The sequence below is a fragment of the Papaver somniferum genome, chromosome 8, assembly GCF_003573695.1.
Source record: "Papaver somniferum cultivar HN1 chromosome 8, ASM357369v1, whole genome shotgun sequence".
Classification (NCBI taxonomy): Eukaryota; Viridiplantae; Streptophyta; class Magnoliopsida; order Ranunculales; family Papaveraceae; genus Papaver; species Papaver somniferum.
In genome coordinates, this window is record NC_039365.1 from 34,968,292 (window position 1) to 34,985,893 (window position 17,602).

Below are 17,602 nucleotides of genomic sequence, written 5' to 3' on the forward strand. Positions count from 1 at the left end.
TACCTAATGTCTCAAAACAACCACAAGTGGGAGTGTGTTGTTGACTAAAGTCAAGTTGTCGTTGTAGTCGGACTTTGGTTGACTTCTCGAATGACACAAGTGATTTTGTTGCTGACCAAAGTCAAGTTGTCGTATGGCTGGACTTTCGTTGACTTCCACAACGACAATACCGATGGTATTGTTTCTGTAATAGATTTTTTAACGCGTTTTTGGGGATTGAGAAATCTCCCTGATCTAATGGATCTGATTCTCTTCTTCTCTCACCTAGAAAAGGCTAGCCTATCTTATCTTCTTTTTCTTCTTCTTCTGCCTCTTGTTTCTCTTCTTTCCCGAAATCTTCACAGCCGAAACTTTAATCCAAGAAAACCATTTCCTCCTTATCTCTCCAATCCATCTGCTATATCACGAAGTGATATTTATGAACCAAAATCCTTTTACTCTTCATCTCAAAAATCCATCTGCTATTTCAAATAAACTAACAGATCTTCATGAACCAAAACAATTAACAGATCTACTCCATGTATTTCTTGTTCTACTTTGGTATTACCTAGATCCGTAAATTCTCATATAGAAAAAGGTATAATCACTTTCTCTCTTTGATTTATACTGCTTAATAAATTTAGGGCTTTATTGTTTTTTGATTTTAAGAAATGACTGTTATGAAATTAACTTTTGGGGTTTTTGGTTTTGTTTATAGATTTTTGTTGATAATGTAAGGTGCTCCTTATACAGGTAAGAACTAATTTTGCTAGCCTTCTTTATCATAAACTCTGATTTGCTACAGGGGTTTTGTTTAGTATTAATTTCTAATGATTTTTTCTTTTCCATCAATGGTAGGGTTCGTTTTCTTCTTCAATATAGTACTAGATGAGTCATCTTCACCTAACTATACTTGGTAAGAGACACTAAAGTGTTAATTCTTGTAATTTATAGAGGTTATTTGTTTAATTTGATTTTATTTTGAGTGTTTTTGTTTGAATATTACTTATGGGTTTTGTTTATTATCATGTTTTAGGGTCTGGGTTTTTGTTTATCTTAGTTGATTCTTAATTCGCTGTAAGAATGATATCACCATGTTATTCAGCAGTACATTGTATCATCATACCCCTGCATCTATGTATATTTCTATGTAATAAAACGAATAAGTTTCAACAGATGAACTATGTCATACTGTGTCGATAGCTCTTCCACATTTACTAAGTCCTTTAGAAAAGTTGAATTTTGAGTGTGTATTGGTCATGTTATCATGAACAACAGATTAATGCGCTCTTCATTAGCATTTGGTGTAGTATCTTAATAGGTGATTCAAGTATGTAGAGTTGTGTTTGTTCCCTTCCAGAAAGTATCATCCAAAAGCTTTAAGTTATTAACAAGATGATAAGGTTTAATTTCAAATAAAAATGAATACTTCTTGGAGTTTGGCGAAGCGAGATCAGCGAATGCCTGTTTGTATGTGATCAATGAAGATGGGAGGAGTCTTGTTTGTCGTCACATGTGTCTTTGAAAGATACTAGGTTGTTTGTTGGGTTTTGTTTTGTGAAAAGCTACTATTAATAGACTGTGATGAGATTTTTGAAGGCATTTTGTTGTTGTTGCAGAATGAATGGTACATATTTGAATTGGGAAAAGTTGAGTAAAAGGAGTCCAGGAACTTTGCTTCAAAATGGAGACATTGTATCTTTTGATGTGGCTCCTCAACATGGTAATAAGCTTGAACAGTTGTGGTGATTTTGATTGTTAAGTTAACATGAGTCGTCGAGCGTTTGTGTTTGTTTACAGCCGCAATTCACACTAGTTGTGTTTCTACTATACTCCAATATTTATACTTACGTAATTTTTGATTTTTCTTGTGTATGGTTTATAACTTAGGCTTATCACTCTTTTTAACAACGTTCATTATATCAATCATTCTCCTCATTTACAAACTCAAACACTTCACTTCTTCAGACACAAAAACCTCCAGATCAGATAGTCATAGATTGTTTCATACATATAATCCATCTTTTGTTGTTGAGAAACTCCCTCCTGTAACAAGAACTAAAACATTTATAATACTAGTACTGAGTTTCTTTATCTTGGTACGTTAGTTAACTCTCATGGTCCTATTGATTCTGATAGTGTGGTGTTCGTTCCAATTGTGGGGTAATTTATGGATGAACACTATCGATAATGCTTTTAATTGGTACCTTTTCAGGATTGATTAGACCTATTTTCATGTAATGTACGTTTGCTTCTGGTGTGCGTAGTTCTGATGTATGTTTTCTTCTCAATCATAATCTAGTATCAGTTTTGTTCGTGGAATCTAAGTACCCCATTTCCATTAGGGGATTTAAGATTCAGTCATTTGTTTTTCCTGTGCAGGTTTATTTGTGTGAAAAGATGTATCTAGTCAATGAGATGTACTTCGCTATCACTCCTGACAGGACAACTGCTGATCCAGTATGTCTTTAAACCAAATGAGTATGTTTATTGTCTCCCATTAATTGTTCAGTTGTATTTTTTTCAACCAACCCCAGCAAGTGAGATGTCTTCTAATTCTCTTACCATCTATTGTGTTCCAGCTTATAGAAAGGGAGGGACCAGCATTGAAGACCTTGCTGAGAAACTGAAATGATAATCAAGGTGAATGTCACTAACTCAATTTTCTGGGTTAGAGGTTATCGTCAAGGCCACTCTATCCTTCGATCTCCACCGATTGTGTTGACTTTATATAGTTCTGAATCTACCTGGTGGAGATTGATATATTCAAAGGAATAACTGATGAAGAAGCTACTAAAGTTGTTGTCCCCCAAGGTTGCAGATAAAGTGGCTTCGATGGAAAAAGTGAAGAAGATACACGAGATTTTTTGCAAAAATGACTGTATCATGCTGGAGGTGAGTTCAAAATGCCTTGACTAGTATATCTGATGATCTCCACCCACAATCATTCGCCGTAGAGTGGTTCTTAGACTAGAGGTTATCACACATAGCAGTGACTTAGCAATTAGCATTCTCCCGGAAGAAAGAATATCTATCAATGAATTATTATGCACTTATGCAGTATAAGATCTTTCATTGTAACTTGACTAGCACATTTTGATTTATTTTTCTATTCTTTTGCAGCCATGTGACATCCTATCGGCAGAATTTGGAGTAGCTCTTACAGTGTGAGTGCACAATATCTTCAAATTTGGATAACTGAGTTTACGTCGCAACCACAAAATGTAGGTCATAGAGCAAAGCCTTACGATCACAAGGTGAACATTTTCAGTTTCACAATTGTGTTGTAGGAGATGCTAACTAGAAAGGTAAAAAATCTAGTAAAATTTTGTTTGGAAACTGAACTTGGTGAAAATTCTTAAGTAAAATATACACTTCACATCAAATATACAGTTTTACACTTTTATTAATTGTTACTATTTGCCCTGTAACAGGCAGCTTCTTTACGAGTACTTATCATACTTATCATGCCTACGATTTTCACTGCCTATATATGGTTTATTTCTTTGTCTCAATGAAGTCACTGTTGTTGCTGTTGTTGTCTTGATGATGGGTCTACCTCCGTGTATATTATTATCGACTAGTCATATAAAGTGACTTTTTACTCTTCTTCTGAATGTAGTTCGATACCTTCATGGATGCCGTCACTCTCTTCCCGATGTTCTCATATATCATAGTTGATGGTGAGATCATTGTTGCTGCTGGATAAGGAAATGTTGGAAAGGGATGTGCTTCTACAGGATCTTCTCTCAAGCAAGCTGGTGCCAAGGTCCTCATGACAGAAATTGTAGTTGAAATTTTTAGGACGTGTTGGTATCACTTCTTTTTAAGAAACCTTAACAATAGGGAGTTGAATCCTTTTTTTTTAATGATTTTGGACTAAATTTATGAGCACAGTTCAATGTAATGGAGCTGTCATTTGGTATTAGATGATTCAGGTTTCATTTGGAATTTGAAGTTGAATTTTAATATTAATTGTCATTTGGATTTCACTTGAATTTGAGAATTTTAGTGATTTCATTTGATTTTGAGAATTTTCATAATTTCATTTGATTTTGAATTTGAATTGTCATTTGAATGTCAGTCATTATAGTATAATTTGAATCAGAACTATTTCAGCTCAGTCAGAGTAACCCGAGTCATCCAGATCTGACTTATTTTTTAAATATTAAAATAAATCAACGACGTAATACTGGTGTCGTGCATAGCGGCGCTCTGGAAGCATCGTAATTAAAAGCAACCAGATAGTGTCGTTCCCGAAAAAGACACTAAATCTACGGCACTTTCAACAACGGTCCGAAAGTGTCGTTTAACTCGTTAGAACGACATTATCTGACTATCTTAAATCGGTTATTTTCCACTAGCATGCGCCACCATACTAACTGGCAAGCCAAACGCGCCCTGCCACAACAACATATTGATCGGCATGCCAACATGCCACTCCGCTGCGGTAACATGACAACGTGCCACTTCGTGGCAATATGCCATAAATAGCGCCCTATGTGCTAACCTACCCCTTGTTCGAGGCCAACACCATGAAAAGATTAAATTAGGGTTTTCTAGTCCGAAAAACGACTCTGCATTAACCAAAACCCTAATTTCCAGTCGCGACACAAACTATGCCACTTCGGCCCCACAACATGCCACGAGCCGTGTGGGACCCAAAAAGCCCTAGGGTTGGCGCCATATCATGGCCACCCACAACAATCCCTACTCCTGCGGTCGTTTCCACACTATGGCCTTGCCATAACTACTTTGACATAGATATGACGCCATTTGCACAAAAGTGTCGCCATGCCGCGACCGCATGCCACACTCACTAATTAGGGTTTCGGCATGCCAAACCCTAATTTGGGAAAAGTTGCTACGCCAACCAAAGCCAAATAACGTTTCCCAGAGCGTTGGGATTGATGTGGCAACATGGCCAATATTGCCACGCTACATGTGGGTCCAACACCACGGCGCCAAACCCTAGAATTGGCCATGCCGTCAAAACCTATCATTGTCCATGCCGCCAAACTCTAGCCTTGGCCATGCCGCCAATCCCTAGCATTGGCCACGACGCCAAACCCTAGCATTGGCCGCGGAGCCAAATTTTAGCTTTGGCCATGCTACAATGCCACAGGCGTGGCCATGCCGCAACGCCACTGGCATGCCCATGTGCCACGGCTACTGACATGCCCCTATGCCACGGCCACGCATGACATGCCTTTATGCCACGGCTACGCCACTGGCATGCCACGGCTACGCCACTGGTATGCCACTATGCCATGGCTCCACCAGGTGCCACTTCGCCAGTGGCACCACCTCGTTATATAACAAGATGCAGTCATAATCAATGGCCATCCCTCTTTCATGAGATGCAATCTCAGCCATCCAAGTTCGCCACCAAACTGACAGACTTATGACGAGTTTCAGGCGACCAGCTGCCTAAATCTAGTGGCCATGGCGGCGCCACTTGCACCACCGTGCCGCTGGCATCCACGAGCCATGCCACTTGCGTATACCAAAACGCCACCGCGCCATTATCAGGCGCCAACACAAGGTAGCCATAATCAACGGATACCCTCCTTCATGAGATGCGATCTCAGCCATCGGAGTTTTCCACCTAACTGACAAACCTGTGGCAAGTTTTAGGTGACCAGCCAAAACGAGCCTAATATCATTACATGCTATTTTCCTACGGCAAGTCCCTTGACTTTGACTTGCCACACGTAGTGAAGTTCTACATGTTTTCCACGAAAAACACTCGAGACATCAAACATGTCACAAACTGGGGGATGCTCATTAGGGTATTGGTCTTCCAGTTTACAGCGTGCGGCGTGCAATGCGCCCGTTACAAGAAAGTGTCATGAAGCGGGACAATTAGTGGTGGTGAAAAGTAACGGTGTAAACAAATTCATTTCCTTCATCATGGAAGCATAATGTCTGACGGGTACATGAATTCACTTCCTTCATTATGGAAGCATAACATCTGACGGTTACACGTTACTCTTTTCTTCAACCACTCAATCGTTTCCACTTCCTACGACACCGATGTACATTTCAATATGACTTTTATAAATAGGCTTCACCTATTTTCACAAAACAACAAGTTTTGGTCGGCAAGAACACAATATCTAGAAATTACCTGGTAGCTTTCTATTCTGCTAGCCATTTTTACTTTCAGATACAAGTCATAAACAACCACACCTTCAGAATCAACGATTCTGGTCTCAACACTCTCTTGCTTCCCTCCGTAAGACCAACCCTTCTCCTTCACTTTGTGACCGAAGCAATCCTGGAACGTCCATTTCTTGGTTTAGGCGAGGATTCTACAGATTGATCTCTCGAATCAAAAATACTCCCATGCAGTACATTGTTTTGGGTTTAGATTTGTTTCTTATCCACACACCCAAAATTACCAAAATCAGCAGAAACAATTTTCACCCACAAACAATTGGCGACCACAGTGGGAGATTAATCTCTCGGTTGCAATATCAATTTCCAATTTCCGATTTCATTTTCCAATCCAGATCTCAAGATGGTAGAACTTAGGTCCGGATCACCAACAAGCCCTGAAAACACTAGCGCCGAAATTACTCTTGGTATTAACGTTCCTTCCAGTGGCATTAATACGACACCTGTCAACACCAGCGACGTGGAGAATGTTCTTTCAAGCGTTACACCTCCACTCACCAGATCCAGAACCGCTGCCGCCACCCCCAACGTTTCTTCAAGTGTGACACCTCCAACCGTCACCAGAGCCGTTGCTACTCCTCCATCAGGACGAGAAACTGGGGGAGCCAGAGGAAACCGATCCCATATTACCATTGATGATTTGATAGAAAGGAAGGAAGTTCTCGCTAGAGATCAGACGGACATGGCTTCGACTCAGAAAGAGGTGCTTATTTTCCTCAAGACACTAACGGAGCGGCTACCACAGGCACCACGCCAACCAGATCCAATGAGGAACACCTTCAATACTCCTGTTTCCGATAACTCAGTATGACGCACCTTTGTAGATGAAGAGACTCGTTCAGGAGCTCCAGCGGAGAGGAATCAACCATCCAATTTTGTCACACGAGAAGATTTGGAAAGATTCTTCGAAACCGAGACAAAAGCGATTCTGCGGACATGCATCAGCATCATCCCCCGTATTCTCCTGAAGTACAAAGAATTCCTCTTCCGAGAGGTCTCCTCAATTATCCCTATATGACGACACCGGTAATGCGCGTGAACATGTCTCTCGATTTTTGGAATCCTTGAGCGAGCACAAATACAACCATGTTCTTCGTTTGAGGAAGTTTTCGAAGTTAGTTACCGGAAGAGCATACACCTGGTACAACATCATTGCACCAAACAGCATGTCCAACTGGGGTGACATGGTTACGGCTTTCTACAAGAAGTACTTCTTTGTGTCTGAGCAAATTACTTTCTCAGATTTAGGAAGGATGTTTCAACGGAACAATGAACATCTAAATGATTATGTCAAAAGATTCAGGATTCAAGCGCTGGATTTCACGACCCAAATGTGACCGAACAACAATTAGTGGATTCTTGCATCAATGGTATGGTTCCCATCTACCGTGCCTTACTGGAGAATCTGCGATTCCAGACGTTCTCTGAACTTCATGAGGCTTCTAAACGGTCGGCCACAACAGTGCCAGTATTGTTGGAAAGAACCAGACCAGCTAAGGTTGAAGACGCACGCGAAACTCGAGGAAACAGACGCCTCATCAACAAGCAATATAACACTGGCCCCTCTGTGAGCGTGGTAAGTGAAAGAGGAAAAAGGAAGGCTCCAGCGGAAGAACAACAACCCAATTGCACAATGCCAGCACGTCAGGCGGCTCCACCGCGAAGGACCGCAGTTAAGGCTCTTGCGCAGCATCAAGAAGCCGGAGAAAAGGCCTTAGATTTCCCATTCCCAATCGAAGAGGTAATTGAACTCTTGGAAGCATGGATCCAAGATGATGCCATCAAGCTGCCTCATATCAGGCGCCCACCTACTGAAGAGGAAATGGAAAATCCTAAGTATTGCCTTTACCAAAGATTTATCCATCACCCGACCAGTGACTGCAATAGGTTAAAGCGTATTTTCATAGAAAAGGTGGAGGCAGGGGAACTTCAACTGGGCAATGAGGGAGTTCACAGAGATCCTCTTCCAGTCAAGAGTTGCGTGCTCTCTGGGGACTCTGTTCACAAAACCGTGCAATCCATCATGGAACATGTATGCGAGATTCTCTATTTCTCCAAGGCGCAGCGTCAAGATATATTTTCCTCCCTTAACCGAGTTGTGTCGGGCTAGCGACTTTTTCCTATTGAAGAAACCACGCCAGAACCCCAAACTCTCTCGGGAAGCGGTGCTGAGAAATACAATTGGGGACTGCTGACCACGGTTTATCTGAGGGACGCCGAGCTTGACAACACGTTGATCGTCGCGGCCTCTGACATCAACATTGTTATCATCAAAACTCTGAGAGCTGCGGGAATTTCGAAGCAGGAGGCTACCCATTCCCAAATCATGGTCAAAAACTTGGAAGGAGAAGAAATAGACGCATATGGCTACATCAACCTCGAAATTAAGATGGGAGACGCTCTAACACGTGGAAAATTTCACATTGTCAAAGAACTCTCAAATTACCACATGATTCTGGGGCGCTCATGGGTGCACGACAACAAGGAGAAATTGGGAGTGTCCCCTATGCCGATGTCGATACCCGAAAGAATTTCCAACAAACCGTCCAACTTTGAAGATTACACGTTGCTGTATCAACAACTTACCAATGCAACTCAATTATCTGGAGAAAGCTCATCGGCGAACACAAGTAAGTCTGGTTAAACAACCTGGTAAATTTGGGTGTGTGTGGATGAGAATCGAATTTAAACCCTAAACAAATGCACTGCACGGGAGTACTTTAAATTCGATAGATCAATCTGTACAATTCTGGCCTAAACCAAGAAATGGTCGTTCCATACTTGCTTCGGTCACAAAGTGAAGGAGATGGGGTTGATCTTAGGGAGGGAAGCGAAGAAGGTGTTGGCTGTTTATGACTTGTATCAGAATGTTGAATTGGCTTGCATAATGTAAGCTATCAGTTCTGGGTGTTTTCTGGATACGGTCACAACACTTTTGTTGTTCATGTTGTTTGGAAATATGTGAAGGACCTATTTATACATGTCATTGAACGCAACCCTCATCTCGTAGGAAGTGGAGGAGGTGAAGTGATGGAGTAGTGGGGTCGTGTATGGCACTTCCCTCATCACTGTTAACCGTCCACCTTTTCCTGACACGTTCTCGTGATGGCGCGTTGCACGCAGCACGCTGTAAACCGCCAGACCAATACCCCAGTAAGTATCCCGTAGTTTGTGACATGTTTGATGTCTCGAATGAGCGGATCGAGTCGTGGGACCCACCGCAGGAAATAACATACGGTGCTATTAAGTTAAATAACTAAGTTACTTAAAGAATTGATATTCATGAAATATCGTGTATGCTCGATGCATGTATTGAATCGAAAACAATCAATATGCATGAAGCATCGCTGTTTTAAAGCTTAACTGAATATGTCGCGGATTAAGCGCCTTAAAATGGAAGCATGTCCAATTATCTTCGAGTGATCATTTTGAGGCCGCATGGGCAGGCCACCATCTGGTCGATCACTCACTGTGGTAGAATGGCGGACGGTGGTCACTGAGGCGCTTTATTGGTCGCCTAACTTTAAATCTAAGCCGTCCGTCCAAGATGGCAAAGTTGGACGAACGAGATGATTTACGACACATGTTTGCTGTTGTTGATGGATTTTAGGGTTTTAAAGAGGTGCGCAACATACTCTCTTTGGCTTGATCAAATTCAAGCATGGGAGCTGGTTATGGTGGGACCGACCAGTCATGCGTGGAAACGGCCCATTGTTGTGCATGTCTACACCTCTCGGTCCCATGAAGGTTCGATCTAGGACACTCAATTTGACCGACAAAGATGAGTGGTCGTGATCGATTTGCGACAGAAATCCATTGCCGCAAAGAATTAAAGGTCGCGCAACATGCCATCTTTGGGCGCGCGTTTCGAGACGCCTGGCCATAGTCTACCTAGGGAAGCCGGTTACATGCGTAGGTTGGCCCATAGTGATCACGTCAACATCCTTGGGATTTCTTGAGTCTATATCTATACCCTCCGTTTAGGCTGGCGAAGATGGATGGACGTGATCGAACTACGACAGATGTGATTGCCGCAAACCTTAATTAGGGTTTTGAAACAGTCAGGCACTCGTGACTTTGGCCAAACGATTTGGTGAGCTATGCTTCTCCTTTGGTAAGAACGATCATGTGGGGCCCACGTTGAGATAACGATGAACATATGTGCACCTTCCTGATGGTCATAGGTGCGATCTAAGCCATCCAAATACGCTGGCTAAGTTGGATGGTTGTGATCGATTTAAGACACTAGTGGAATTTCCACGACCTTTTAAAGCAGCACGCCAGCCATGTTTTGAGCAAACGTTTCATTGCTCCATGGCTTTGCTGTGAGAAAACCGATCAGGTAGGGGAGAAGTGGGCCCGCAAAGGTATGTGTTAGCGCTTCCATGATCATTCGCGGGATGATCTAATCCGTCCAACCAGGCTGGAGAAGTTGGACGGTCATGATGGTTTTAAGACTGCCTTGAACAGTCTTGCTCATTCGAGCCTTTACCAAAGCATCGCGGCCATCCTTCTTCGGACCGGCGTTTGACAGGCGTTAGGAGTGTAGTGTGGTGTTCGAACGGCTATGGCATAAACGGGCCCGCCAGTGGTCACTATAGTGATTGCCTAGTTCTGCGAGGAATATGCCATGCTCATTAAACCGCGCGGCTAAACTGTATGGCCATGATTTTTTCTGAGACTGACATTAACAGTCTAGAATTTATTTATGAATAAATGTGTGTTCAGTCACGCTAACTTTAATTAAAAGTGTGTGCGAACGCGCTGATCTCTTTGTCAGAGAACGATGCAGCATGTGTGAGTACTTTCATGCAAACTTCAATACTAACACTTCGTGAGATTCATGCTACTCTGCTGAGAGTGAACATTAATCTTCATGTCATTCCAACATTGAGGGTTCTCTTGCGGAACATAGCGCAGGAAAATGCAAGGCACACAATGCATTAAATGGATAATGCTACTAGGAAAATTCATAGAACATTCGGGATTGTTACACCATTATGAATGAATTCCATACATATTGAATTTCTCAATGAGTGAAGAGGTTTTTTTCACTCATCACTTCTTAAATGGCTTTATACCCTTGCAGGGCTTCAGCGCATTAAATACAGGGTTTTACAATTTTAGCCCTATTCGAAAAACCACCATCAACATTAAGTCCCCTGCTTAGCACGTAACAGTGACATTGTTGCGGGGTAAGCACTAGATGGTGACAGTTAAAGACAAAACTCATGAGACAAAGTTAGATATTACCAGGAGAGGTGGGTCGGCCTGTCCTTGGAACATGTCACGTTCAAGAGGCATTCAGGTGAGCGTTCCCCTAGCATGAAGTCGGTTGGCCTAGGTAGATTAGGCTTACGGTTGGTTGGGATTTCAAATCAAATATGACGATGTCATAATCCTCGGCTTTGATGTGGACAAGCCCTATCATGAGAAATATCCTTAAGAGGTTGTTGAAGCAATTTCTGAAAATTATGTTGGAGCAGCTCCCAAAGAGAAAATTGATGTAGATTCCGAGAAGGGCGTCGAAGCGTCTTCCGGAGAGGATGTTAAAGCATCTCCTGGAGAGGATTCTAGTGAAGGAACCATTGGCCCTGGCGTTGAAGACACTTCTTTGATGTTTAGTAGTCTTTGTTTCATGCGGCTGGAGTCAGGGCTTGATCAAATAATAATCCCTCATTCATGCTGTAACTTCCATTTGTTATATCACGCATGTTGTGCTTCCGTGAACAGGAGATACAGGAGTCGTATTTGTTAGGTGCGGAGGCTCTATCTCCAATTAATAGCGCGTGTGATGTTATTGGACACGTCTGAAGAAGTAATTGCAATCTGGCAGTACCGCGTACTCTAGCTCGCTGCTTCCTGATTCTGTGAAAGGATTTCCCAAAATATGAAAATTACAGATGGCGAAACTTCTTTCTGGGATCTAGGCACAATGAGCTGGTGATTGAGAGGTTGTTTCGTCATTGAAGCAGCTGCACTTCAGGGTACGAATGACACTTTCCCTAAGAAGCATGTACTGGATGCTTGATGATTTCTTTCAGTCATCTTGCTCTTTCTGATTGTGATGATGATATGCTGGGGATGCTTGTATGAGCACAATCCTCCAGAGTCGTTAAGTGAGGTAGACAAGCTGAGAGGTGTTCTGTTGTCGACGTGCCGCTATCAAGTCTTCAAGGACTTCGTTTTAAGCAACATCCTTTGAACCGTCTTCTGAATCTTGGATGGTTGTACGGAATGGGATGCGATGAACAGTCTCCAGTTACACTTCAGAATCGACAACGTGGCTGGACACGTGAAAACATCTCCGATTTGTACTTTGGAGTTTTTGATTCACATGTACGTCTTCATGTTGAAAATTTTATGCGATTCGTAAATATTCAACAGTGATGATCGCTGATATTAGAAATAAACTGGTTGAGGAATGTGAAGGCATCCTGTGATGGCAGTCCGCAGATGTAATTATCCAGAGCTTATTTTCTCTTGAAAGACGTACTTCCATTGCATTTGCTGGTAAGGTGTTGAAGCGGCTTCAGGAGAGAGCATGCATTGAAGCGTCTTCTAGAGTGTGCGTTGAATCGGCTTCTAGAGCGTGCATTAAAGCGACTTCTTCTGGAGAGAACGTTGAAACGGCTTCAATAGAGAGCGTTGAGGCACCTTATTATGGAGAGACCATTGAAACAACTTCAGGAGAGAGCGTGCGTTGAAGCGGCTTCTTCTGGACAAAGCGTTGAAACGGCTTCAAGAGAGACCGTTGAAGCACCTTCTTATGGAGAGAACGTTCAAACAGCTTCAGGAAAGAGCGTGCGTTGAAGCGGCTTCTTCTGGAGAGAGCATTGAAGCGGCTTCTCCTTCAGTTTGATTTTCCCTTGAAAATTACATGCTTCTTGATTGACCGTCTCTCTTGTGTTGAAGAAATCCTTGACTGACGGTGAAGGAATATCATGATGAGTCTCAGTCCCAAAGCGTGAGTTACATGGATATATCTTGTATGGTCGGTGGGTTTACCATAATAAAGATATCACCATATCGCCTCCGTACTGGTGATTCTATTACTTCTCCATGGGAAAGTAAAATATGCAGAAGTTCGAATTACCTCTGTCCATAGTGGTTGTTGTTATGGTGAAGCTCTGGAGAGCAACAACGATTCTTGGAAGCAGCTATGATCAGAAGACACTGGCAGGGAGAGGCATGGTAGCTACTTGCACGAACTTGGCAGTCTTCATATATGATCTTTCAACTTGATAGATGTTGTCACGCTGGGTCTCTGAAGAATTAATTTGGGAGAGAGTCGGAGTTGAACCTAATGTTGATGAGGATTGTACGAGTTGCTGATCATGAGGTCGTCTTTGCATCTTCGTTGCGTTTCATAGACATCCAGGCATATCGCTGGTCTTTAAACAACACATCTGCTCCCTCGAATACGTCTATGTCTTTGGGAATCCTGGAATCATAATGGCAGCGGGCTTGCGTCTCTCCAAATTCAGTATCTTTGAGATGGGTTGTGCTAAGCAGTCTCCAGCGACGCTCTTTGACTTTATCATCCTTGGATCGTGTCTTTGAGGAGTAGGGAAGTCCCCTCATGTGAATGACTTAACTAATAGGTTCTGCAAATATGACGAAGCTCTTGACATGGAGAGTCTGTGTGTACCTCTTAGGTTCCAGGCGCAACCTCCTTTGGTGACGCAACTACTTCTTCTTCGAAAGACGAAATTCTGAAAGCGTCCCTCATAGATGTTGTTGCCGTCGATCCAGATATGGAATATCTTGGACGTTGTTTTATCATTGTAGCAGTTGTGGTATTGGAGTTGAAGTGGGCGATTTTGGACGCGCAGGATGTTGTATCTCGATGGTTTTTCTCTTGCTGCTTCAGTGAAACCTCTTATAGAAGGTTGAAGGTTGTATTGCCTGTTGGTCCGACGTGTCGAAGAAGCTTTATCCTCCATTCATATCATGAGCAGCGTGACTGGGTGCACTGAGGAGGTGGTTTCAAACTGGGAGTTCCACTGAGATGTGTTTATGAATTTTGAATTCAATGCTTCCTGATCTATGAAGGGTTTTCTAAAATCCAGAAGCTGCAAGATGAAACAAACGAAGTTCCCTCCGTGGACTTCATTGCTCGGCAAGAGGAGGAGATCGAGAGGCTATCCTTGGAATTGAAGCTGAAGCAGGATGTTCTCCGCGAAAATGAAAGACGCTCTTTCCAAAAAGAATGAGTTGTTGCTGAAAGACTTCTCTTGAATACTTGCGCATTTTCTTTTATATTTCCCTTTTAGGTGTCTTCAGTGATGTAAGGAATTCCTTTCACAGTTTGATTTTCTGGTTTTTGAACTAGTAGGTGATTGAATTTTTGAATTGGTTTATTTTTGAGATGATTTTATGAATGACTTTCTGAAAGGAATTATGTTTGAATCGGCTGAAAGCCGACATTATGGTTTTGAATTCGATCATTCTAAGTATCTCGTAAAAATTACAAATGTTGTATGAAAGGGGAAACATGTAAAAGGAAGATAATGTGATGTCTAAGAACAACTGCATCATTGAATTCCTTCCTCGATGCGGGACGTATGCGTCAAATCCCTAGTAGGCTTTTAAAATGTAAAATTGTTTGATGAAACTTACTCGTTCACAAGATCTCGGTTGAACGAGACTTGAATTCTCCAACGGTGATCGCTTCGAATCCAAGTTGTTATGGCGCGCCTCGAGAAACCCTTAGTTGGTTCGATCACTTCGATGAAACTGTGCATGTTAACCTCGGGTTTGTCATCTCTTGATCATTTAGATGTTCGATGCTTCACTAAAACATTCTTCCGAACAGATTGATTCGCCCAAACTGCGGATTCTTTCTCGACATGATGACGCGGGCATCTTTATCTTCTTGAGGTCGTTCTCTTGAGGTGTCGGCTCCAATAGACCTGAAGATGTCTCGGTCTCTCTCTTATCCGGGTTGACATAATAGGCGAACCCTTTATGATGATTTGAAGATGTGTCAAGCCTCCTTTGTTGTTGTAGATGTACGAATTCTCGGAATTACACCATATTCTGGATCTACACGTTTTGTTGATGAAGTGATAGCGGATACTCCTGATCTTAAATTGGTAGCAGTGGTGGAACAGAGATAAACCTTTTCCTTTTGTGACCTCTGCAGGTGTCTTTTCAGGACTCCACTGGTGTTGAATTTGTTGTCGACTATCTCCATACTAAAACAACAGCTACGTGAATCTTCACTTCGTCTTTCTGGGCGTGGAACCTTTGAGGCATTTCTGGCTTTCTCCATACAACACTTGTGGTGTTGCAGAAAAGGTGATTGCTCCATCTGGATCTCGAGAGAAGCTGTTGCGTTCTTCTAAGTAGTAGTCGCGTCTTGTGTCTCCAGCGGCTTTTCTGGTCTTTTCATCTGGGAGATCTACCGGTGCTCAGCTATCCAAGGTATTTCCAGTAGCATTGCTTGAAAAAGCTTTTTTGTGAAGCTTCTTAGTGAATGGAACACCAGAATTGAAATGATTGGATTGAATCTAATGATTGGATTGAATCTAAGATCTACCCTTTTGAAATTGAGAAGGCTGGAATGAATCTTGAGAAACTGATTTTCCAACCGAGAGATCAACCTCCCACTGTGGTCGCCAATTATTTTGGGGTGAAAACTGTTTCTACTGGTTTTGGTAAATTTGGGTGTGTGTGGATGAGAAACGAATCTAAACCCTAAACAAATGCACGGGAGTACTTTAGATTCGAGAGATTAATCTGTACAATTCTGGCCTAAACCAAGAAATGGCCGTTCCAGACTTTCTTCGGTCACAAAGTGAAGGAGATGGGGTTGATCTTATGGAGGTAAGCAAAGAAGGTGTTGAGATTGTGAAGGTGTTGGATTTTTATGACTTGTATCAGAATGTTTAACTGTGTTGCATAATGTAAGCTATCAGTTCTGAGTGTTTTCTGGATACGGTGACAACACTTGTGTTGTTCGTGTTTTTTGGAAATAGGTGAAGGATCTATTTATACAAGTCATTGAGCGCAACCCTCATCTCGTAGGAAGTGGAGGAGGTGAAGTGATAGAGTAGTAGGGTCGTGTATGGATAGTGATTGTCACACGATCATATCTTTGCCCACTTCCCTCATCATTGTTAACCGTCCACTTTTTCCTGACACGTTCTCGTGATGGCGCGTTGCACGCAGCATGCTGTAAACCGCCAAACCAATACCCCAGTATCCCCCAGTTTGTGACATGTTTGATATCTCGAATGAGCGGATCGAGTCGTGGGACCCACCGCAGGAAATAACATACGGTGCTATTATTTAAATAACTAAGTTATTTAAAGAATTGATATTCATGAAATATCGTGTATGCTCGGTGCATGTAATGCATCAAAAACAATCAATATGCATGAAGCCTCACTGTTTTAAAGCTTAACTGAATACGTCGCGGATCAAGCGTCTTAAAATGGTAGCATGTCCAACCATCTTCGAGTGATCATTTTGAGGATGCATGGGCAGGCCGCCATCTGGTCGATCACTCACTGTGTTACAGTGGCGGACGGTGGTCACTGAGGCGCTTCATTGGTTGCCTAACTTTAAATCTAAGCCGTCCGTCCAAGCTGGAAAAGTTGGATGAACGAGATGATTTACGGCGCATGTTTGCTGCCGTTGATGGATTTTAGGGTTTTAAAGAGATGAGCAACATACTCTCATTGTCTTGATCGAATTCAAGCATGGGAGCTGGTTTTGGTGGGACCGACCAGTCATGCGTGGAAACGTCCCATTGCTGTGCATGTATATACCTCTCGGTCCCATGAAGGTTCGATCTAGGCCACTCAATTTGACCGGTAAAGATGAGTGGCCGTAATCGATTCGCGACAGAAATCCATTGCCACAAAGGATTAAAGGCCGCGCGACATGCCATCTTTGGGCGCGCATTTCGAGTCACATGGCCACAGTCATCCTAGGCCGTCCAGTTACACTGATGTATTTTCAAAAGTTGTTGTGAATAGTGGTAAGAACTGGGGTTCTTTTCGAACTTGTGAAGGAGATAATTTTTTTTTAGATTTAAATAAATTTTATAAGTGAAGCAAAATAGCAAAGTGATTGGAATATTTTTGGAGAAACTGGGGCTAAGGATTCCACTTTTTTTACCAATTTAAAATGATATTTCTAATATTATTATGCAAATTTTTCCTTTTAAATAGTTTTAATTATTGCAAAAATGGATTTTATAAAAGAATAAATGTAAGTTAAAAGCATGGAATATCAAAAACTCTAAGTCAAGCATATACCATCAATTAAAATGACAACTATTTAATAAAAATTCTTAGAAAAACTCTTTGTTCAAGGCAAATAATTAAATATAATAAATTGCATAAATAATTAAAATATAAATTACCCCTTTTTCATTGGCCGAATAGTTTCCTTTGTTGCCCCAGAGGATGGGTTTAGCTCATCATTGTGT

General features: G+C 42.0%; 1 long non-coding RNA gene across 9 annotated transcripts; it reads left to right on the forward strand.

Moving 5' to 3' along the window:
• The first annotated feature begins 226 nt into the window (after positions 1–226).
• LOC113305771 lies at positions 227–4,013 on the forward strand. 9 transcript variants are annotated; one of them, XR_003338536.1, is made up of 8 exons: positions 227–577; positions 698–732; positions 838–895; positions 1,599–1,702; positions 2,195–2,253; positions 2,362–2,460; positions 2,562–2,874; positions 3,103–4,013. It is a non-coding gene; the product is annotated as an uncharacterized LOC113305771 (long non-coding RNA). The 9 variants fall into 9 exon arrangements; XR_003338540.1 differs by having other exon boundaries at positions 2,362–2,439; XR_003338538.1 differs by lacking the exon at positions 2,195–2,253 and having other exon boundaries at positions 3,103–3,287; positions 3,414–4,013.
• The last annotated feature ends 13,589 nt before the right edge of the window (positions 4,014–17,602 follow it).